Source organism: Dipodomys merriami, unplaced genomic scaffold (assembly GCF_024711535.1).
Source record: "Dipodomys merriami isolate MVZ:Mamm:240054 unplaced genomic scaffold, mDipMer1.0.p SCAF_13, whole genome shotgun sequence".
Taxonomy (NCBI): Eukaryota; Metazoa; Chordata; class Mammalia; order Rodentia; family Heteromyidae; genus Dipodomys; species Dipodomys merriami.
This window is the reverse complement of record NW_027202604.1, coordinates 4734460-4758086: the sequence shown is the minus strand read 5'-3', so window position 1 is coordinate 4758086 and position 23627 is coordinate 4734460. Positions and strand designations below refer to the sequence as shown.

Genomic DNA, 23627 nt, shown 5'->3' with positions numbered 1-23627 from the left:
AGATCCCAGCGGGGCGCACGCTGCTGTCCAAAGGGGCTGCGCCCGCTTGCCTACCTCACGTCGAGGATCTGCTGCGTGCGGAGACCTAAAGAGACACCCATGTGTCCTCTGTCTGCCGAGTCCAGCCCAGGGCCCTTTGTGGGCATCGAGATGCCTTCAGGCTTCCGCGGGTGGCGCCTCCTATAGCTGAGTGTTCCTGCACCGAGCTGCCTCCGAATGCCGGCGGGAGGATTCAGAGCCCGACTAGAATGAGAAATTCATGCTCGAAGGTGACTCCGGGACAACCCCACCGCCTGAGATGCCCATGGGCGGTTACATTTCCCGAGCTCATCCCTTCCCTCGAAAGCGCAGGTGCCCATGGGACAAGGCTACAGGGGCGCAACCCACCGGTGCCATGAATGCTCGACTAAATTCCAGAGGCAAGAGGAACGTCCACTAGAAAGTCTAGGAAATCAACACTGTGCCTGCTTTCAGCCCCCCCCCCCGGGAAATATCCCACTTTACAGACAAATTTGCTCTAAGTCATGCTACGGGCTGGGTTTGAATCTAGATTTTTTTTTCTTTTTCTGTAAGCACCACTAAAAAGACAGTATGATAACCAGAGATAGGAAGAAAAATGTTAAAATAATAAAGTATACGTTATTGTTACACAATATCACTTTTCAGGCATGAGACAGTCCGTATAGATACATATCTTCACTCTGTTGCAGCCGCATGTTTTCATTCATTTGCTACTTTGACTTAAGTTTTTCTTTTGTTCACATTATCATTTGAAAGTGTGCTGGTATCTTGATTATTCACTTAGAAACCTAGTACATTTTGTTTCTTTGTGATTGTTTGGTAATATATCTTTGATTTTTGTACTGGGATGAATTTTTGAGTGTGGAAAAGCTTCCAGGTGGACGGCTATGAATAAGTGATTTTGCCTTCAATGCCATGAGCTGCCCCAATTACCCTTCCACCTCCAAGAAACAAGTGTAGATAGTTCTGTGCACATTCCAAACAATGAGTGACACCTTTTCTCCCCTATATTATCAATGTCTGCTAGTAAAGATTACCTTACTCCGCATTTTTAAAAATGATTTTCTGTGTATTTACTGTCAGTATTCCCCCTCTAATAAATGGTCCATTCATTTGTTGAGGAATTGAACTTCTAACTTTGAACATTTTTTTTATTGCCTAATGGTGACTAAAGTGAGCATTCTTCCACCCATATGATAGCCTATTTTCTGCTACTCCATACAATTTGATCTCATACTTAATTATTTGATGACTGTTTTATTTTGCTTTAGTTTGTAGTAACATGTGAATTTAACTCACCACCTGTCACAAGTTGCTATTTCTTATGCAGTTTACTAAAGAATTCTTACCTTAGGGGCTGGGAAGGTGACTCAGTGGTAGAGTGCTTGCCTTGCATGCATGAGGCCCTGGGTTTGATTCCTCAGCACCACTTAAGCAGAAAAAGCCAGAAGTGGCTCTGTGGCTCAAGTGGTAGAGCGCTCGCCTTGAGCTGAAGTGCTCAGGGAAAGTGACCAGGCCCAGAGTTCAGGCCCCACAACCGACCAAAAAAAAGAAAAAAGAATTCTTCCCTTACTTTCTGTTTATACTAGGCTTATCCTTTGGATTGGTATATGTCTGAATTCTCCATTTCCTTCCATAGACCTTGGTTTGAGCAAATACTATGTGGATATTAATATTGGTCCTTTGAAATAGCTTCTCACATCTGACAAGGCTTAATTCCCACTCGAGGTCTTTGTTTTTCAAAGGATCACTTGCTCTCTACACTGGATTATGTGTCCAGGCACATTCCAGAATAATTACTCACGTAACAGTTAACAGCATGGCTTTAGGAGAGACCATATATCCTGGTGCAACACTTAGCAGCCCTGTGAAATGGGTAAGTTTCTAGGCCTTACAGACTATGTAATGGGGATAAAAGTAACACATGCCTCACAAGCTCAATGTCTGGCACTTAATAAGTGCTTAGTAAATATTTATTATTAAATACCTATTGTTAATTATATTTTTAGTTCAAAAAATATATTGAAGTTGATACAAAGTTACATTAATCTAGGAACTAATTTTAACAGAACAAATGACATTTCATTTTCCCAACCAGGACATGTGTTATTTTTCAGTTAATTCAACTACTATAAATCTGTCAGACAGAGGGCTGGGAATGTGGCTTAGTAGTAGAGTGCTTGCCTACCATGCATGAAACCCTGGGTTCGAGTCCTCAGTAGCGCATCCACAGAAAAAGCCAGATGTAGTGCTGTGGCTCAAGTGTTAGAGCGTTAGCCTTGAGCAAAAAGAAACTCAGGGACAGTGCTCAGGCCCTGAGTTCAAGCCTCGAGACTGGCAAAAAAAAAAAAACAAAACAAAACAAAAAACAGACAGAAATCAAGCCTCCTGTTGACTCCAGTCTTTCTCTACTGTTTACCCTATGGCACTCTCCACTGAGGCCCAGCTGGTTATGCTGACCCTACTGCCCTAGGAGCAGGGACTGCTATTATGAGTTCTCCCTACATCTACCCTGCGCCATCTTTGTGTCTTGACATCTGTAGTCTCCCCAGCTTCCCAGACAAAGCTCTTGCCTATACCTTGTTGTGAGGGAAAAAACAATGGCTTGGTGGTAGACAGCTTGGAGGTCAAGTTCAGATTTAGCCACTGCTTCTCTCAGAAACCTTCTGTGGGACCTTTGTAGGAGCCTACACATCTGTGAGCTGTTTCCTCATCTTTATGAAACAGGCATGAAGCTACCTATCTTGCTATGCCCTGAGAATCCAAAGACAAAATAGTTACAATCATTCTTTTTTGGGGGGAGGGGGAGCGGCAGTCACGGGGCTTGAACTTAGGGCCTGGGCTCTGTCGCTGAGCTCTTGCTTGCTCAAGGCTAGTGCTCTACCAGTTTGGCACACAGCTCTACTTCTGGTTTTGAGTGGTTGATTGGAGATAAGAGTCTCACAGACACTTTTCTCCCCCAGCTGGCTTCAAACAATGATCCTCAGCTCTCAGCCTCCTGAGTAGCTGGGATTACAGGCATGAGCCACTGGTGCCCAGCTATAATCACTCTTATTAAACTGTAAAGTACAACATAATCATAAGAATTTACCTGAGGGCTGAAGGCATATCTTAGTGGTAGAGCAACATATGGAAGATTCTGGTTTCAATCTTCAACACTGAAGAAAAAGAAAGAAGGAGGAAGAAGAGGAAAAGGAAAAGAAGGGAAGGGAAAATAAGAGCATGACCCCAAAGCGCTTCTACCTGGAAGTTTCCCAAGATCATTCCACTTCCTTCACTGTCTTCCTAAGATAATTAGCTTGCTTCTTCCCACCCCCAACTCCTCAATCACCTTAGGACATTCTCCTAACACCATTTTCTATCCTCCATCCCTAGAGAGCCCCTCTCTGCCTCCTTATTAGCTCTCTTCCCAGTTGAGGAATCAGGGGAGAAAAGTAAAAAGGTGTGAAGTTCCCAACCTTATAGTTTTGCATGCACTTTTCTTAAACCTTTTTTCACATTTAACATCTCAACCGCTAATAAGAATTCACAGGTAGCTGGGTGCTGGCAATTTATACCTAGAATCCTAGCTACTCAGGAAGTTGAGATCTGAGATCACAGTTCAAAATCATCCCAGACAGGAAAGTCCAAGAGACTTTATCTCCAATTAGCCAGTTTAAAAAGCTGGATTGGAAGGGTGGCTCAAATGGTAGAGTGTTAGCTGTGAGCCCCCCCCCCCAAAAAAAAGATCATTAGGCCCTGAGTTCAAATCCCAGTATAAGCACATAAAAAAGTTCATGGTGCCAAACAGCAATCCAAGAACATTTAGCAGCATATAGAAAAAATAGGAAAGCAGGCCTTTGGAGAGGGGTTTCTTTCTGGAGTGATAAAAATGTTCTAAAACTATGGGCTGGGAAGTTGACTCAGTGGTAGAGTGCTTGCCTCGCATGCATGAGGCCCTGGGTTTGATTCCTCAGCACCACATAAGCAGAAAAAAGCCGGAAATGGCGCTGTGGCTCAAGTGGTAGAGTGCTAGCCTTGGGCTGAAGAGCTGAGGGACAGTGCCCAGGCCCAGAATTCAGACCCCACAACTGGACCCCCCCAAAAAAAATGTTCTAAAACTAGACAGCGGTAATAGCTGAAAAACTTTGTAAATATAACTCCCATGGAATTATTCACTTTATAAAGGTTACTTAAGCCAGTGCAGTGATGTACATCTGTAGTCCCATCTATTAGGGAGGCTACGACAGGATGATTTCTAGAGTTCAAGGCCAGCAAGGGCAACACAGAAAGACCCTGTGTCACAAAAAATAAAAATAGGCTAAATGCCAGTGGCTCACACCTGTAATCCTAACTTATTCAGAAGGCTAAGACCTGAGGATCACTGTTCAAAGCCAGCCTGAGCAGTAAAGCCTTTGAGATTCTTACCTCCAATTAATCACCAAAAAAAGCAGGAAGTGAACCATAGCTCAAGTGACAGAGCACTAGCCTTGAGCAAAAAAGTTCACAGACAGTGACCAGGCCCTGAGTTCAAGCCTCAGGACTGGAACAAAAATAAGTAAATAAAAACAGAATTGGTAGCCAGGCTCTGGTGGCTCATGCCTGTAATCCTAGCTATTTAGAAGACTGAGATCTGAGAATTGCAATTTTATGCCAGCTTGGGCAGGAAAGTCCATGAGACTCTTATCTCCAATTAACTGTGGCTCAAAGTGGTAGAGTGCTAGCCATGAGGGGAAAAAGCTCAGACAGCTCTCAGGCCCTGAGTTCAAGCCCTATGACCAACAACAACAAAAAAAAAACAGGACTGGTATATGGTTCAACTGATAATAGCTAGGCCTGGAGTTTAATCCCTAGTGCTACTAAATCAATAGATAAATAATATATAAGATTAAATTAAGATCACAGTCATCAAAAACATAAGTAAATAGACCCGGCATGATAGCACATGACTGGAATCATTGCTATTTGGGAGGTAGAAACAGTTTGAGGCCAGCCTGGGCAAAAAATTAGTATAAAACTCTGTTAAAAAAATAAAGGCAAAAAGACTTGAAATATGGTTCAAGTGATTGAGCACTTTGCCTAGCAAGTGCAAAATCCTGAATTCAATCTCCAGTATCACAAAAAGGGATAAATAAATTTATTGTGTCTGAATAATGTCTCAATTAAATTGTATAAGAAATGTATATAGCGATTGGTAGAGACTATAGAATTGGTAGTCTTTGTGTTAAAACACCATATGGTGCTTCGACCAGCACAGTCAAGATTTTCACAACATTTTTTAGATACAATTTACATACAATTTCATGTACATACAGCTCTGAGGGCTGACAGAGCCATATCCCTTATAACTACCACCACTACAATTAAAATGCAAAATGTTGCTGGGCATAATGATGAACACTTGTAGTCCCCATTACTTATAAGGCTGACAAGCCCAGGAACAGCCAGAGCAATCTTGAGAATCCATGTCAAAAACAAAAGAATGGGTTAGAGGTGTGCTTCCGCAGTAGAGCACCTACCTAGGATGCACAAGGCTCTGAGTTCAAACCTCATTATTGTCACAAAAGTGCACTCATGTACATGCAGTGCTCTGTCATTCCAGAAAGTACCATGAGATCCCTTCCAGTGACAAACAAACTACAAACTAGTGGCTCATCTGATTTCCAGTTTCATAGATGAACATTAGCTATTTTTAAAAGCTTCATCGTATACACAATTCAGTGCAATCCCCATCAAAATCCCAATGGCATTCTTTGCCAAGTTAGCAAAAACAATCCAAAAATTCACATGGAACAACAAAAAGCCTAAAATAGCCAAAGCCAAAAAAAAAAAAAAAATCACATAGTACATTAAAAACAACAACAGCAGGGTGCCAGAGGCTCACGCCTATAATCCTAGCTACTCAGGAGGCTGAGATCTGAGGATCACGGTTGAAAGCCAGCCTGGGCAAGAAAGTCAATGAAACTCTTATCTCCAATAAACCATGAGAAAACCAGAAATGGCACTGTAGCTCAAGTGGTAGAGTGCTAGCCTTGAGCTGAAGAGCTGAGGGACAGCGCCCAGGCCAGAGTTCAAGCCCCAAGACTGACAAAAAAGAAAAACCTTTTGTGTCCATATCTTGAGGCTCATTTCATTTAGCATCATCTTATATGGTCATATGTGTATAGCGTTTGAAGACTTTCCATTTCCTAACAAATGGGGCAGTGTCATTCTTTCTGATGGAAGCATAGAATTCTATTGTATATATACACCACATTTTCTTGATCCATTCATCTACTGAGGGGCATCTGGGTTGGTTCCATTATCTTAGCTATGGTGAATAATGCTGTGATAAGCATAGTTGTGCTGGTAGCTTTAGTGTGACCTTGTTTGTGATCATTTGGATAAATGCCCAGAAGTGGGATTATTGGGTCATAGGGGAGCTCTACATGTGGTCTTCCTCCATACTGCTTTCCAAAGTGGTTGAACAAGTTACACTCCCACCAACCGTGCAGTAGTTGTTTCTTTTATATGTTCTTCCTCCTATGGTATATCCCTGTTGTCATTGTATTTGGTTTGGGTAACTTGCATCTTATATATACAGTTTTCTAATTTGGGGAGGTGAAGGGGAATAACAAAATGCTGAAACAAAGACATAGTATGACCTATTACAACAATGAGACTCACAAGACTCTATGTTGGTAATGAACTTTAAACTTTGGGGGTGGGGAAGAGAGGGGAGGAAGGAAGGGACAGTAGGAAAAAAACAAAGAAGGGGGTAACAATGCTTGACAAGAAATGTACTCTTTACCTTACTCATGAAACTGTAACCCCTCTGTACAGCATCTTTACAATAAAATAAAAAATTTAAAAATAGCCAAAGTTCCTGGCGCCAGTGGCTCATACCTGTAATCCTAGCTACTCAGGAGGCTGAGATCTGAGGATTGCAGTTCAAAGCCAGCCCAGGTAGGAAAGAAAGTCTGTGATACTCTTATCTCCAATAAAGCACTAGAAACTGGAAGTGGTGCTGTGGCTCAAGTGGTAGAGCGCAAGGACAGTGCCTAGGCCCAGAGTTCAAGCCCCATGACCGACAAAAATAAAAAATAAAAAAATAGCCAAAGCAATTTGAGGCAAAAAAAAAAGCAATGTGGGTTGATATCACAATACCGGACCTCAAACTCTACTATAGAGCTCTAATAACAAAAACAGCTTGGGGGCTGGGAATGTTATCTTAGTGGTAGTGGTAGCATGCATGAATCCTTGGGTTTGATTCCTCACTACCACATAAACAGAAAAAGCTGGAAGTGGTGCTGTTACTCAAGTGATAGAGTGCTAGCCTTGAGCAAAAGAAGCTCAGAGACAGTGCCCAGGTTCTGAGTACACACCCCAGGACTGGCAAAAACCAACAACAACAACAAACATACAAACCAACAAAACAGCTTGATATTGGCACAAAAAATAGACCTGAAGATCAATGGAATAGACCAAAAGGCTCAGAAATAAAACCATACACTCACAGTTATCTGATATTTGATAAAGGACCCAAAGACTTACAGTGGGGAAAAAATAACCTCTTCAACAGTTGTGTTGGGAAAACTGGGCATCCATATTCAGAAAACTACGTGAATCCCTGTTTGTCACATGCACTAATGTCAATTCAAAGTGGATCAAAAATCTCAACATCAGACCTGAAACTTTGAAACTACTAAAAGAGAGAGTGGGAGAGACATTAGAACTTATAGGTAGAAATTTCTTGAATAGAGTCCCAGGGGCACATTAGATAGAAGAGAAACTTGATAAGTGGGACTACATCAAAATAAAAAAGTTTCTGCACAGCTAAGGACATAATTACTAAACTAGAAAGACAGCCAATTGGGCTGGGAAGGTGGCTCAGTGGTACAGCACTTGCCTTGCATGCATGAGGCCCTGGGTTCGATTCCTCAGCACCACATAAGCAAAAAGAAAAAAGTCAGAAGTGGTGCTGTGGCTCAAGTGGTAGAGCGCTAGCCTTGAGCTGAAGAGCTGAGGGACAGCACCCAGGCCCAGAGTTCAGGCCCCACGACCGGACCCAAAAAAAAAAAAAAAAAAAAGACAGCCAATAGACTAGAAGAAGATCTTTACCAGGATTATATCAGACAAAGGCCTAATATTCAAGGTGCTTAAGAAACTAACACCTCATAAACCTAAAAAGCCAATCAATCACTAAATGGACAAAGGAGCTAAGAAGAGACTTCTCAGAAAAAGAAATAAGAATGACAAAGAGGGCTGGGAAGGTGGCTCAGTGGTAGAGTGCTTGCCTTGCATGCCTGAGGCCCTGAGTTCAATTCCCCAGCACCACATAAGCAAAAAGAAAAAAGCTGGAAGTGGCGCTGTGGCTCAAGTGGTAGAGTGCTAGCCTTGAGCTGAAGAGCTGAGGAACAGCGCCCAGGCCCAGAGTTCAGGCCCCATGACTGGAACCAAAAAAAAAAAAAAGAATGGCAAAGAAACACATGAGGAACTGTTCATCATCCCTGGACATAAATCACAAATCAAAATAACTCTGAGATTCCAGCTCACACTAATTAGATTGGCTAACATCTGACTTCAAACAACAATAAATGTTGGTGGGGATGTGGGTGAAAAGGAACCCTACTGCACTGTTGGTAGTAAGTATATTAGTACGACGACACTTGACAACAGTCTGGTAGTTCCTCAAAAAACTAAACATGGACCTTCCCTATAACCCAGGCTTATCACTCCTGGGCATCTGCCCTGAACATTATGAGCCAGGATATGATAAAGTCACCTGTACATCCATGTTCACTGCTGCACTATTCACAATAAGCAAGATATGGAAACAGTTCAGATGTCCCACAATAGATGAGTGGATCCAAAAAAATGTAGTACATATATACAATAGAACTTTACACAGACATTAGAAAGAATAAAATAATGCCATTTGCAGGGAAATGGATGAAATTAGAACCAATCATGTTAAGTGAGGTAAGCCAAGATCAGAGAGACAAATGGTACATATTTTCTCTATCATGCAGAAATTAGATCTAAATGCACTAGGATATGATAAATTATACAATTTCTAGCTACTCATACACAGTGAGACCAAAAGAGGTTACTCTTAGGAAACAGACACAAAGGTGCAAGGCCTAAGTGCCTATTCATACTTATATAAAATAATATATATACTGAGGGCTGGGAAGTTGGCTCAGTGGTATAGCGCTTGCCTTGCATGCCTGAGGCCCTGGGTTCGATTCCTCAGCACCACATAAGCAAAAAGCCGGAAGTGGCGCTGTGGCTCAAGTGGTAGGGCACTAGCCTTGAGCTGAAGAGCTGAGGGACAGTGCTCAGGCCCAGAGTTCAGGCCCCACAACTGGACCAAAAAAAAAAAATTTAAATAATATATATACTGAAACAAACTCTAAGATATGGAACGAGACTTCTTTTATTTCTTTTTTAGTTTTTGATGATTCTCTACTTTTTTTGGGGGGGGTGGTGTTGGTCGTGGGGCTTGAACTCTGGGCCTGGATGCTGTCCTTTAGCTCTTCAGCTCAAGGTGATGTGCTCTACCACTTGAGCCACAGCACCACTTCCAGTTTTCTGGTGGTTAATTGGAGATAAGAGTCTCATGGACTTTCCTGCCCAGGCTGGCTTTGAACCATGATTCTCAGACCTCAGCTTCCTAAGTAGCTAGGATTACAGGTGTGAGCCACCGGCACCCAGCTCTTCTTTATTTTATGTATGGTGTATTCAAGTACACATCTTCAAAGGTTGAGGGAAGGGTACAGAATTTGAGGGGAAAAGGGTGAAAATGAACCAGTGGATCACTAGACACGGATGAAAATGAACTATACAACTCATGAGTGGAGATGGGAAGGAGGGACTGGGAGAAAGTGAAAGAACAGAAGACAATTTATGAAAAGAAATGTACTCATTACCTGACTCATGTACTTGTAATCCCTGGGTACATCACCTCTGTATTAACATTAAAGTAAATTAAAAAATAATAAAACAAAAAAGTCATCATAGAATAGTGCCCCTTTCGTGTCTACTTTGAAATTCAATCACATTGTCAAATATATTAGAAGAGTATTCATGTGTGTGTCTGTTGAAAATTGAACCCAGGGCCTTGGGTTCTACCTCTGAGCTACTACATCCTCAGCTTTCTTTATTATCTTTAAGTTACTCAGTTATTTCAGCTCAATAGTTTTTCAATCTTATAGAATACCCAGAGAATTATGATTACAGAACACTATTGTTTGCATTTGTCTTTGAATTATAGTTCACATATCAGTGAAGTTTTAAGCAATCACTCTCTAATAGTTTATCTATGTTTATGTCATACTATTTAACATACACAGAATAGTCTAGTAACATACCATATACATTATAAAAAACAAATTTTAAAGAAATATTTTGGCTGCATATTTATTTGTTGCTTGTTTTCCTTCTTTCTTTTTTTTTTTTTTTTTTGTCGGTCATGGTGCTTGAACTCTGGGCCTGGGTGCTCTACCATTTTGAGCCACAGTACCACTTCCGGTTTTCTGGTGGTTAATTGTAAATAAGAGTCTCACAGACTTTCCTGCCTGGGCTGGCTTTGAACTGCAATCCTCAGATCTCAGCCTCCTGAGTAACTAGGATTACAGGTGTGAGCCACCAGCACCCAGCTTGTTTTCTTTCCTGTATTAGAGTTTAAACTCAGGGCCTCAAGCTTTCCTGGCTTTTTGCACATCTGGTGCTTCTACTACTTGAGCCATACATCCAGCCCAAAATGCAGATTTTTTTAAAGAAACAAAATAGGATATGACTTATACGTTTATTTTGCCCCTCACAAAATATATCAAATGACATTAAGGAAAACTATCAAAACAGTATTAATAATTTTTCTTTTGCTACTACAAGGATTTGAACTTAGGAAATTACCATTGCTTAGCTGCTGCTTTTCTACTTGGGTCATATCTCCAGTTCTGCTTTTTGCTATTTATTTGGAAGATGGAGTCTCACACACTTTACTGCCTAAGCTGGTTGCAAACTACAATCCTTTGGATCTCAGCCTCCTGAGTAGCTAGGATTATAAGCATGAACCACTGGCATCTGGCTATTAACAATATTTAAAAAAAAAACAATATTAATAGTATTTTTAATGAAAAATGTCTCTTTCTACATTACTAAAATCTAATAGAAGCAAAATAAGTTACACATATGTAAACAATTTGTTTACTGTTGACATGTGAATATATCCATGAGACCATTGCTACTGTCAAGACGACAAGTGTCTTCCTATTTCTGTTCAAATATACAAAGTTTTTCTGTGTCTGGGCTGGATTTGTGGCTTAAATGGTAAAGTACCTGTCTAGCAAGCACAAGGCTATAAGTTCAACCTCCACTATAGTCACACACAATAAAGAAAAAGTTTTTTGTGTGTGTCTATTTCATCCATCCCACCTCTGGTCTGTTTTCCCTCCCCACATGTTAGTTTGCATATTTCTAGGCTTTTTTCTTTTTCTTTTCTTTTTTTTTTGGGGGGGGGGGAGGGTCCGGTCATGGGGCTTGAACTCTGGGCCTGGGCACTGTCCCTCAGCTCTTCAGCTCAAGGCTAGCACTCTATCACTTGAGCCACAGCGCCACTTCCGGCTTTTTTCTTTTTGCTTATGTGGTGCTGAGGAATCGAACCCAGGGCCTCATGCATGCAAGGTAAGCGCTCTACCACTGAGCCACCTTCCCAGCCCCGGCTTTTTTCTTTTTTAAGACAATAGCTACTATTTTTTGTCTGTCTTGGCTCATGAAACATAATGATTGTAGGATTCCTCCACATTTTTATGTGTAGCTCATTCCTTTTTATTGTTGAATAAGTAATATTCCATTGCATGAGGAGACTGCAATTTGTTTACCCATTCCTTTGTTCTTTTTTTGTTTTGTTTTTGGCAGTATCAGGGTTTAAACTCAGGGCTTTGAACTTGCTAGGCAGGTGTTCTATCACTGAGCCACTCCACAAGCCCCTATCTATTCCTTTGTTGATAAATATTTTGGATATTTCAGTTTGGGCAACTCAAGTGTCCAAATGATAGGCATTAATGTACAAATCTTTTTGTGAATATGTTTTCATTATCATTAGTTAACAGCAACTATACGATGTGTTAAATATATTAGTAATAAAGTAAAAGTGGTATAATAAAATGTAATTCATAATTAATTATTCAATATTACTATTTATATGTAAGAAATGTCTTATCAAAAATCACACACAGCTAGCCACAATGGTATGACTGCAATCCTAGCTACTTAGGAGGCTGAAGCAGGAGGATTACATCTTGGTGGCCAGCTTGAGTAATCTAGTAAGACCCATCTCAATTTTTAAAATTGAAAAAGGTTGAGGGGGTAAGAGGGTTCAGCTCAGCAGTAGAGTACTTGTCTAGCTTTCATGAAGCCCTTGGATCATCCTAAAATAGATCATTTAATCACTGGGACAAGTTCTGAGAAATGTATCATTAAAATCAAGCACAGTGGTTTATGCCTGTAATCCCAGCTACTCAAGAAGGATCACTGTCAAGGCCAGTGTGGGCAAAAAATGAGACCCTATCTTAATCAATAAGATGGGTGTGGTGGTTCACACCTGTCAGTTCAGTTAGGTGGGAAAACTTAGGTGAAGGGGATCATAGTCTGAGGCCAGCTCCCCACAAAAACATAAAAACTTATATGAAAAATAGTTAAAGCAATAGAGATGAGGGCATGGATCAAGTGGTAGTGCACTTGTTTGCAAGTGTGTTGTGTGTTGAAAGTATGTCTGCAAGTGTGAGCTCAAACCCCAGTACCACCAAAAAGTAAAATTAATTAATTAATTAATTAATAATAAAAGTAAGCAGATGCCCAACAGAAGTCAGTTCTGGAGGTCAAAGTGAGCTGAGGGCTTACACTTGACAGCAGGACACTCAATCTGTGTGGGCCCTGGGCTCCTCTGTCTGCCTTCAGCCTAGCAAAATCAGGAAAAGAGTAGAGATCAGAGCTAGTTTAGGCATGAAACATCCTCCAAAACCATTATAATCTTTGTAAGTTTGGGGTGAGAGATTGGTGAAAAAAGGTATCACCAGGTTCTTAGAAAGGACTTGGCAGGGTGAGCCCACCTAGGAGAGAAGAACAGAAAGGAAGAGGTAAGCATTGGCCCTCCCCGTCCCTCTTCAAGGCCATGTGTCAATATCCCTCTGCTCACCTGGGACTTCTCTTCATACCCTTCTTCTGCCATGAGTGGAGAACTATTCCTCACCTATCCTATGACCTTTATCCCATTCCCTGTTTCTTCTCACTCAACCATTTTTTTCTCATTGTTTGCTTACATATAAGTTAAGAGATTGGTGTGGAACCCTTAAAACACAAGCAGAGACATTTAATGCCTGGTAAAACTACAATTCTCCATAATTAACTAGAGCAACTTCTAGGCCTCCAACTTGAGTTCTGGGCTGATTTGGAATGATACAAATTTTTGTCTAGTACAGACAAAAAGAAGGGAAATGCTAACAGACCTTGCTTTATCCAATAGCTTTGGAGAAAGTGAAGCATGGTCAATTGAATCCTAATTTTTTCATATATTATTTTATATTTCCTCAGGTATATGACCTTCATTCCTGATGAGAATTGCTCCTAAGGCTTTCAGTTTCCATTTCCCACTGGCCTTACCTAGTCATTCTATCAGGTCTGGAGTAAAATCCTGAGGCAGTCACTTATTTCCTGATTCCAGTTATTGTCTCCTTACAGTTTGGCTAGTAACATATTGTTGTTTGAAACCAGGACACTGAACTCCAAGATATCTAGAGGTTTTTTTTCCACTATAAGATTTGAGCTCCAAAAAAAAAAAAAAAAAAAAAAGATTTGGGCTTCAGCTATCAACAGGCTTGTCAATATTTTTTAAAAAGCCTTCTAGCTTTTTTTCCCCAAGGGAAAAACCATGCTCAATCATTCATCCATCCCTCTTTTCATTGATGCTTATTGTGGGCCTGAACCAATTGGGCTATTGCTATCCACAGGTTTGTGACAGTCTCTCAGATAAAATATCTGATTATCCCAGGCCTCCCCGGGGCAGTTTTAATAAGCACAGAAAAGACCTCTGAGTGGGGAGACCTGATTTTCCTCTCCTAAGCTAGGAGCAGAGCAGATGAATCCTTGTCCAGTTCTGCTTAGAACCAGAGGGGCAAAGTCTCTTCTCTCTATGGGCCTTGCTCTGGCTAGTGTGGGGAATGGAAACTTTACAAACGTTTGTCAGTACTTTGGTGATGGGTCTTGTGATAGATACAATATGGTGACCTGGGAGAGGTGGCTAGAGACAGGCAGCTTTGACAAGTAGAAGCAAGACTCTTTGCAAGCAACAGATATTTTATCTATCATTCCTGGCAAGACTCCAGCACGCAGAAGTACATCATGGTGGTGTGTGACAAGTAACTGGGATTCAACAAAGGCAAGTTTCTCTTCTTTCACCTTCCCATATCTGCCAGATCACTCCCTTGCAGCAGGACTCTGGGTCACCATCTCAGTAGACAGGGCTATCTCCAGGTAGGATAATGGATGAGCTCTTTGAGGCAACAGAGCATCTGGGGCAGATTCATTCTAAAGATAAGGAATAAGTGGCGTTCTTACACATTGCTGTTGGTAGTTTCTTACAAGTTAAATATACACATATACCCTGGGACATAGCTACTACTCTTAAGTATTTACACAAGAGAAAGTAAAACACATGAGTAGACCCAGGCTCTGGTGGCTCACCCCTCTAATCCTAGCTACTGAGGAAGCTGAGATCAAAGGATTGTAGTTTGAAGCCAGCCTAAGCAGAAAAGTTCATGTAACTCATATCTCAAATTAACCAACAGAAATGGAACTGTGGTTCAGTGAAGAGCACCATCCTTGAACAGAAAATGTTATAAGACATTGCCCATGCCCCAGCCTCAGCATGCACTTGTATACATGTGTATGCGCACACACATGTACACACACACACACACACACACACACACACACACACACACACACACACACAATGAGTACACATAACTAGGTAATCTTAGCTGGAATGCTAACCTTGAGAAAAAAGCTCAGAGATAGCACCCAAGCCCTGAGTTCAAGCCCAGGACTGGTACAAAAATAAAAATGAATGCACACAAACACTTGTACAGGAATATTCAGAGTAGCTTTGTTCATAATAGCCCAACATAGGAAACAATTCAAACGTCTGTTGATAGGGAACTAGATCAACCAGAGTGGGCTTCCTAGTCATACAAATTCTAAAACTACCAAGGATTACAGGAATGAACATGCATTAGACAAGCAGAACAGATAAACTTAAACACGATGCTGACTAAAAGAAGCCAGGTGCAAAAAAAAAAAAAAATTGGCATGATGATATTGAGATGCTATTCTAGGACAAAACATCTCTGAGAAGTCAGATGGTGGCTACTACTTCTAGAGTAGGAAACATTGACAGGAAAGGGGCATGAAGAGCCTTCCCAGTGTGACAATCCTGCTTAGGATCATGGATACACAGAATAAGTCTATATAAAAATCACTGAGGGTAAGCAAGCTAAGGCTACAAGGAGGCTCTGGGAAGGGATGGCTATGGGAGAAGCAGACAGCAGACCTGTACCAGCTCTCTCATACCCTGCAGCACCATGGCCGGGAACTATGCCTGCTTTCTGATGCAGTCAGGACAAACCAATCTAATCCACTGGCTGGTGAATGAGGTCATAAACAAGTAAATAGCAGGTTTAGAGCAATTTGGGAGGCTTTTATCACCAGTATACCAGCGTCTTTTATAGCAACTCATAAATACACCTCCTATTAGAGTTTTAGCAGATTATAGCTAAAGGGGCCATGTGATGCCCTGAAAGTGGGGAGGGGGAGGGAAGGCACATACAATAACTTCCAGACCCTGGGATTTTTTCCCCCAGTGTCCGAATCCAAAGGCCAGTGGATCATGCCTGTAATTCTAGCTACTCTGGGGGCTGAGAGCTGAGGATCATGGTTCAAAGCCAGCCCAAGTAGGAAAATCCATGAGACTCTTATGTCTAATCAACCACCAGAAAACTAGAAGTGGAGCAGTGGCTCAAAGTGGTAGCCTTGAACCAAAGAGCTCGAGACAACATCTAGGCCCTGAGTTCAAGCCCCAACAAAAAATAAAATAAAATAACCAGTGGAAAAACAGATCTGTTTATTTGGTTGGTTTATCAAGAATGAGGGCCTGAATTTAAACCCTAGTACCACAAAAAAAAAAAAAAAACAAAACTAACAAACAAAAAAGACTCAAGCAAACTCCTAAGTATTAAGTAATAAAGGAGACTCACCCAGAAGGGAGATGTGGTTTGGCAAAATGTTAGTGCAATGAAGTATGAGGAGTCCCCTCTCTTAGAACAGCTACAGGCCTGTTTAGAGAAGGAATCAGTGTCTGCCATTTTGCCTAACAATTCTATTTCCTAGCTCCTCCCATAGAGAGCCCCAGAGTAGGGACCTGTCCCAAGGTAACCTCTGGCTAATCTATAACTGCACCACATTGGAAACAGAAGTCCAGGAAGGGTCTAGATTAATCTTTTGGGTTATCAGTACAAAAATAGGCATGGCATTTTTTACAAAGACTGAGAAGAAGGGAAGAAGAAATGGCTGGTTTGAAGGTGCTGTGTGTGGATGGAGAGAGAACATTTACCATTCTCCCCACAGGAGAGCAGAGTCTGCAAGGACTCTAGATCTGGAATCTGGGAGTTGGGGTTGGATATCTCTCCACCTGCCCCCATTCAATGCCAAATCGAATTGGGATTGGTGGGGAAAAGAAAAATAAGTTCTGAAAATTCAGATTTAAGTTTTTAAAGGAGCAGAAATGAGGGGACAAAGGCAGGAAGTATGGGGGTGGGTATTCAGCATCATCACAGGGTTTGTTGCCTATGGGATAGGATCTTCAGCAGAGCCGGGCACATACTCTAAAAGACACGCAACGAGGGGCTGGGAAGGTGGCTCAGTGGTAGAGCGCTTACCTTGCATGCCTGAGGCCTTGGGTTTGATTCCTCAGCACCACATAAGCAAAAAGAAAAAAGCCAGGAGTGGCGCTGTGGCTCAAGTGGTAGAGCACTAGCCTTCAGCTGAAGAGCTGACGGACAGCGCCCAGGCCCAGAGTTCAGGCCCCATGACCGAACCCAAAAAAAAAATAAATAAATAAAAAGACACGCAACGATTTAAATTTCACCTGGTATTTGAGAAACTGGTTATGTCTTAAATGCTTAGTAAAATGCTTTTTTTTTTAAAAACATAATAAACTTGCAGTTTGGGTAGTACAAGTATTATTAGTCTTGTTTTATTAAGAGAAACCAAATTGCTAACCTTTGTGAATTCTGAGCTCATAGAAAGCTGGCCGAGGCCAAGGGTGAGGGGTGATTTCATTTTATTCCTTTTTTGTTTTCTTTTTTTTTTTGGGGGGGGGGTCCGGTTGTGGGGCCTGAACTCTGGGCCTGGGCGCTGTCCCTCAGCTCTTCAGCTCAAGGCTAGTGCTCCACCACTTGAGCCACAGCGTCACTTCCGGTTTTTTTCTTTTTGCTTATGTGGTACTGAGGAATCGAACCCAGGGCCTCAGGCTTGCAAGGCAAGCACTCTACCACTGAGCCACCTTCCCAGCCCCACCTTCTTTCTTTCTTTCTTTCTTTTCTTTTCTTTCTTTCTTTCTTTTTTGAGATAGAAACTCCTTCTGTGATCCAGGCTGACCTCAAACTCCTAGGTTCAAGCAACCTTTCTGCCTCAAATTCCTGAGAAGCTGCAATCCATGCATAGAACACCATCACCAGCTTTAATTATACTTTGCTTGTTTGTTTTACAGTGCCAGGGTATCAACTCAGGGCTTTGTGCTTGCTTTTTTTGAGAATCTTGATTCTTCCCAGTCCTGCGCCTGAGTACTATCTGCCTAAGTTAGGATAGTTAACGGCCATTTAGCAAAGATAATAGACACATACTACTGCTTTTATCTTTCATTATTTGCATTTATGTCAGGGCCAACCTGGACAAAGATCCTCCTATTTTCTTGCCACATAGTTGGAATAACAGGTGACAAGATATTTACAGAGTGAAATGGGGGGTGAAGGGATCAGGGCGATGTCTCGTGAATTTTTTTTTGCATGGGCTGGACTTGAACCATTTTCCCCCTAATCTTTACTTTCTGAGTAGCTAGGATTTCAGACTTGAGCCACTATTTCCACCTTTATATTACATTTTTGAAGTGAGGATGTATTTATATATTTTCTATACAATTAAATCATTTTTTAAAAAATTTAAATACTCTTTTGGGTAGTATTGGGGTTTAAACTCAAGTCCTCACACTTTACTGAGCCATTCATCTGATTCTGATTTTGCTGCTTTTTTGTCCATTATGGATCTTGAACTTGGGACCTGGGTGCTGTTTCTGAGATCTTTTGCTCAAGGCTAGCACTCTACCACTTTGAGCCACAGTACCATTTCTGGTTATTTGGTAGTTAATTTGAGATGAGTCTCACAGACTTTCTTGCCTGGGCTAAATTTGAACTGTGATCCTCATATCTCAGCCTCCTGAGTAGCCAGGATTATAGATGTGAGCCACCAGTGTCTGGCTAGATGCTTACTTTTAAGACAAGGTGTCAGGTTTTTTTTTGTTGTTGTTGTTTTTTTTGTTTTTGGTTTTGGTTTTGGTTTTGGTTGTGGGGCGTGGGCCCTGTCCCTCAGCTCTTTAGCTCAAGACTAGCACTCTACCATTTGAGCCACAGTGCCACTTTCAGCTTTTTCTGCTTATGTAGTGCTGAGGAATTGAACCCAGAGCCTCATGCATGGAAGGCAAGCACTCTTACCACTGAGCCACCTTCCCAGCCTGAGAGTGTCAATTCTTAATCTAGTCATGTGCCAAGGGACTATATATATGCCTATGTTAGGATAGCTATCTGCCATCCTGTTCTTCCTTGAGAAAAGGTCTTGTGAACTTTGCTGCTCAAACTGTCCTCAAACCACAACTCTCCCAGTCTCAGACACCTAAGTAGCTATGCTTATAGATGAATAACCTAAAAAAAATTTTTGAACGTGGAAAGCAGGAAGAAAAAGAGAAGACTAAAGCCAAGGGGAAAAATGAAGAAGCTGGTGGCAAAAGGATGGTGAGGAGCCAAGTTTTGGAAGCTTATGCCTGTAATCCTAGCTACTCAGAAGGTTTTGAGATCTGAGGACCATGGTTCAAAGCCAGCCCAGGCAGGAAATTCCCTGATACTCATATCTAATTAACCACCAAAACATCTAGAAATGAAGCTGTGGCTCAAGTGATAGAGCACTAGCCTTGAGCAATAAACCTCAGGGACAGCACCCAGGCCTCAAGTTCAAACTCAGGATTGGCATGTACACTAAAAAAAAGAAAGAAAAAGGATAGTTAGGCCTGAGCCTGAGTGTCTCCATCTGAAAATAGACACAGTAGTCTCTATGATCACAAGGGCTGTTTAAAAACATGGGGGCTGGGAAATTGGCTCAATGGTAGAGTGCTTGCCTTGCATGCATGAGGCCCTGGGTTCAATTCCTCAGCACCACATAAACAGAAAACCCGGAAGTGGCACTGTGGCTCAAGTGGTAGAGCGCTAGTCTTGTGCTGAAGAACTGAGGGACAGCGCCCAGGCCCAGAGTTCAGGCCCCATAAGTGACAAAATAAAAAATAAATAAAATAAAATTTAAAAAAGTGGTTGGAAGCTTGGCTTAGTTGATAGAGTGCTAGCCAATGAACAAAAATGGCAGGTACCAAGTTTGAGTCCCAGTCTCAGACCAGAAAAAAAAAATGAAAGAAAGAAAAACCCTGCACAATTTGTTTCTAATGCATTTATAAGATTATTTCTTTGTTGCTTCGTATGTCCCTCTCCCACAGTATAACCCCTGCTTTCACTATATTTGATGTCGGTATAATTTGTGGAGATGGGGAAAAACAAGTCGTTTAAGGATACAGATGGACCCGTTGCAACAATGAGAACAATGAGAAGTACAAGTTGTCATGTTGAAAACGAACTTTACAATTGGTGCGGGGGGGGGGAAGGGGGGATATTGGGTGGGGGGGCGGGGGGAGGGTGGAGGATGGGAAGGGATGTGAAGGGTAAACAAAGGAGGAGGCTGCAATGCTTGATAAGAAATGTACTCATTATCTTGACCATGTAATTGTAACCCCTCTGTACAGTATGTTCACAAAAAATAAAAATAAAAAAAAAGAAAAACAAGGGACACACATATGCTCATACACACACCCTTACATCCTGCCATTTGTTACAATGTGGATGAACCTGAAGAATATTTTGCTAAATAAATCTGATGCACACACACAAAAAAAGAAAAACCCTGCACAAATGGAGCATATGTTTTGTAGCTGAAAGGGTTTGTTCTCTAGATGTTTGGCTGGAGGATAAGGTTCTGCCCATATGCCTTATCTGGGTCTGCTTGTACAGCCATTCTTACAGGGATGCCTAATGCTCACAGGTCTCAGCACATCAGGGGCTACTCAAACAATAGCAAAGTTCTGAGTGGTGCTGTGCCTCAAGTGGTAGAGCAATAGACTTGAATGAAAAAGCTCAGGGACAGTGCCCAAGGCGCTAAGTTCAAGCCCAGGACTGACACATGTACACACAAAAGAAAAAGAACAGTCTTTTCAACAACAGTAAGATACAGAAGTTTATCTGACCTGCACACCACTGAGTCTAACCTTTATGGTTGAAGCAGGGCCCATGTAGGAAGAAAGTTCTGGCCATGGCACTGATGTCCCCATCAAACCCCAGCTTTTGAAAGGCTCCTTACCCTATCCCCCATCCCAATCTTCAGCCAAGCCGAGGTCTCCATGCAAGTAAGTCACACAAGCCATAGCTCAGTTTAGACTCACAATTCAAAACCCAACATTATTCTTTATTGGTTCCTGACAATTTGGGGACAGAAGAAATAAGTCTCAAACTGGTCAAGCCTCATTAGGGATATGAAACATAGCAGTATCAGGACTTTGCCTGAACCAGAAGCACTCACCTCTGGCTCCAGGTACCAATGACTCATGCCTATCATCTGAACTATTCAGGAGGCTGAAATCTGAGGATTGTAGTTCAAAGCCAGCCTGAGCAGAAAAGTCTGTGAGACTTGTAACTCCAATTAACCATCAAAAAGCCAGACATGGAGCTGTGGTTCAAGTGGGAGAATATCAGTCTTGAGCAAAAAAGTTCAGGGGCAGTGCCCAGGCCCAGAGTTCAAACCCCAACCAGCACATGCACACACACACACACACAAATCTCAAGCCTAGTTAGAGGAGTAAGACCAAACCAAGGGTTCAGAGAAGGTCATAATGGAAGTGGTGCTGTAGCTCAAGTGGTAGAGTGCTCACCTTGAATTGAAGAGCTCAGGGACAGCACCCAGGCCCAGAGTTCAAGCCCCATGACCAACAAAAAACAAACAAACAAACAAACAAAAAAGAAGGTCCTAATGCTCACAGCTGGAGCATGAGAAAGCCTAACAGATTGCCACTGGTGCCCTTAATAGGCACCTTTCTCTTGGTTTTAGTGCCAGCATTGCACCAAACAGTCTTAACTGAGGATTGTCATGGCATAGATTGTAGGCTCCTTACATAGCTTCTCTTGCACAGAGCATGAGGATCTCCCTAGCTGGGTCCCGATGAGGGACAAAAGTTACAGCATTGTCCCTGCTGAAACAGCCAGAGCTCCCTGGGAACATGTGTGCACACATATCCATGTTCACTTAGTCATCCACTATTTGCTCAGTGGGTGACACAGGAGAGTATCTCTGCATGTGTGATAATACACCATGGGAGCTCAAACACAGGCTTGCCTGTATTGGCTAGAATCCTGGACCACGCGGGTAGTGTGATTTCAGCCATGATAGTCTCTTTAAGTGTTGCCTCATTACAAAAACAAGACAGTCTCAGCCAGGCATGGCGGCACATGTATGCAATTCTAGCAGTTGCTTTGGAGGCTGGAGCAGAAGTATGATCAGTTTGAGGACAGCCTGGAATTCAGAGCAAGATCCTGTCTCAAAAAGCCAAAACCAACCACCAAACAAAAAAGTAAGACAATCCTAGCAGCAGTGACTCTAAAGAGTCACTGGGTGCCTGGCTCATGGCCAATCTGCAAGATATGTCTGCCTGGACCTAACTCATAGCGTTCAGCAAGGTGTGCCTCAGTTTCCTCATTGTACCTGGAGGTAGCTGGAGAATCTGCTCTTCTCATTGTTCCTCTAGCACCAGTGTCCTAAAAAAGGGGAGACTGATGGGGCACTCATGGCTCACATCTGTAATCCTAGCTGCTTTGGAGCCTGAGAACTGAGGATTGCAGTTTGAAGCCAGCAGGAAAGTCCACAAAACTTAATCTCCAGGTAATCATCAAAAAGCCAGGGAAGTGGAGCTGTGGCTCAAGTGGTAGAGCACTAACCTTGAGCTGAAGAGATGGGGGACAGCACCCAGGCCCAGAGTTCGTTCAAGGCCCACAACCACAAAAATAAAAATAAAAATCCATAGTCATTTTGCTGGGCGCTGGTGGCTCGACCTGTAATCCTAGTTACTCAGGAGGCTGAGATCTGAGGATCACAGTTCAAAGCCAACCCGGGCAGGAAACTCCATGAGACTCTTATCTCCAATAAACCGCTAGAAAACCGGAAGTGGTGCTGTGGCTCAAGCGGTAGAGCACTCGCCTTGAGCTGAAGAGCACAGGGACAGTGCCCAGGCCTCGAGTTCAAGCCCCACAACTGACAAGAAAAAAAAACCCCGAAGTGTGAATCAAGTGGTAGAGCACCAGCTTTGAGCAAAAGAGCCAAGCAAGACTAAAGGCCCTGATTTCAAGCCCAATTATTGGCAAAGAAGGAAGGAAGGAAGGGAGGGAGGGAAGGAGGGAGGAAGGGAGGGAGGGAAGGAGGGAGGAAGGGAGGGAGGGAGGGAGGGAGGGAGAGAGGAGGAAGGGAGGGAGGGAGGGAGGGAGGGAGGGAGGGAGGGAGGGAGGGAAGGAGAATAATTGCCAGCTGGTTCTTCAATGGGCTCAGGTCCCAAGGCTCAGGGATAGAATTCCAGGAGGGGCAAGCCTAAAGATTGAAGGAATTATTTGGAGGCTTATTGTCCAGATGGACTTCTGGCCAGCCTCCTAGCTTCAGCCTCCCTGTTTGCAGCCTGCAGCGACTGTATCCAGAGCCCATCAGGACTGCTGTGTCCCAGCTGCCCTGTTCATTGGCTTGCCAGCCCTCTGGAGGAAACACACAGGAGGGTCCTGCCCTCTAGTGGCTACAGTCAGCCAAGCCTCTGTTTTCAGGGCTTCTGTACTCCTGAGTAGCCCACTCTGGGGGTACCTCCTGCATAGGAACAAGCCCATTTCTCAGGAGTTGAAAATGAGGCTGGTCCTAAGAGCTGGCACCTGGGATCCCAACGTGTGAGTGCTTTTGAGACTTGAGAGACCAGCTTCCATATGTGAGCTTTCCAGCTTGGTCCTAAGATGGGTCACAGGGTCTCAGTCCCCTAAGAGGGAGGCTTGACAGTGCCTGAGACAAGGACAAGGACAAGAGAGAGAGAGAGAAAGACAGATAGACAGACAGACAGACAGACAGACAGACAAAGGAGTGGGGCATATACCTCTGTCCAGGGTAGGATGGGGCTTTCTTCCACATGCTCACGATGTGCC

At 42.7% G+C, this 23627-nt stretch overlaps 1 protein-coding gene across 2 annotated transcripts in view; it reads right to left on the bottom strand.

The window, feature by feature from the left end:
* Sfmbt1 (Scm like with four mbt domains 1) overlaps positions 1-23627 on the bottom strand; it is a 153246-nt gene extending 129619 nt beyond the window's left edge. Inside the window, exons 1-2 of one of the 2 annotated variants that reach the window (XM_070018534.1) lie at positions 23579-23627; positions 14440-14568 (exon numbers count right to left, since the gene is read on the bottom strand). The gene's annotated coding sequence lies outside the window, so the exon portion shown is untranslated. Of the gene's footprint in view, positions 1-14439; positions 14569-16295; positions 16382-23578 lie in introns of those variants that run through there. The other variant, XM_070018533.1, reaches the window with a different exon arrangement.